Source organism: Schistocerca americana, chromosome 5 (genome assembly GCF_021461395.2).
Source record: "Schistocerca americana isolate TAMUIC-IGC-003095 chromosome 5, iqSchAmer2.1, whole genome shotgun sequence".
NCBI lineage: Eukaryota > Metazoa > Arthropoda > Insecta > Orthoptera > Acrididae > Schistocerca > Schistocerca americana.
The window spans coordinates 68274052-68274798 of NC_060123.1; positions in this window are offsets into that span (position 1 = coordinate 68274052).

Below are 747 nucleotides of genomic sequence, written 5' to 3' on the forward strand. Positions count from 1 at the left end.
TTAGCAGCCAAAATTCTCGCCAAGTGCAATGCAATGGTTTCACTCATACCTGACGTCTTCCCAGCAATGCGTCATGTCCGGCGCCATAAAGTCACAATGGTACCAGGTAGTATCAGGCGCTCCTCGGGGTTCCATATTGAGTGCTATACTCTTTTCAAATGGTTCAAATGGCTCTGAGGTCTATGGGACTTAACTCCTGAGGTCATGTCCCCTAGAACTTAGAGCTACTTAAACCTAACCAACCTAAGGACGTCACACACAGCCATACCCGAGGCAGGATTCGAACCTGTCGCGCAGTTCCGGACTGAAGCGCATAGAACCGCTCGGTCACCTCGGCTGGCTACTCTTTTCATTGTATGTCAATGATGTGTCATCATTTTTGTCATACTGTAAATACCACATGTATACTGATGACCTCCAGTTATATCAAAGTGCAAAACCAATAAAACTGAAGACAGCTATAGATAATCTCAATACCGACTTGTGTGCACTATCAAAATGTACCAGGATACAGGGTTAAAGCTCAACCCATCCTATACCCAAGCGGTACTGGTTGGTCATTCTACGTTCATTAGCTTGAACCATAGGGAATCCCTACCATCTTTAACCCTAAATGGAACGAATATCATATTCTCTCCTACAAGAAAGAGTGCAGGAGTAATAACAGATGAAAATCGAAACTGAACTCAGCAGATAACTGTAATGTGTAAAAGCCATCAGCATCTCTCCATGCCCTATAAGAATATA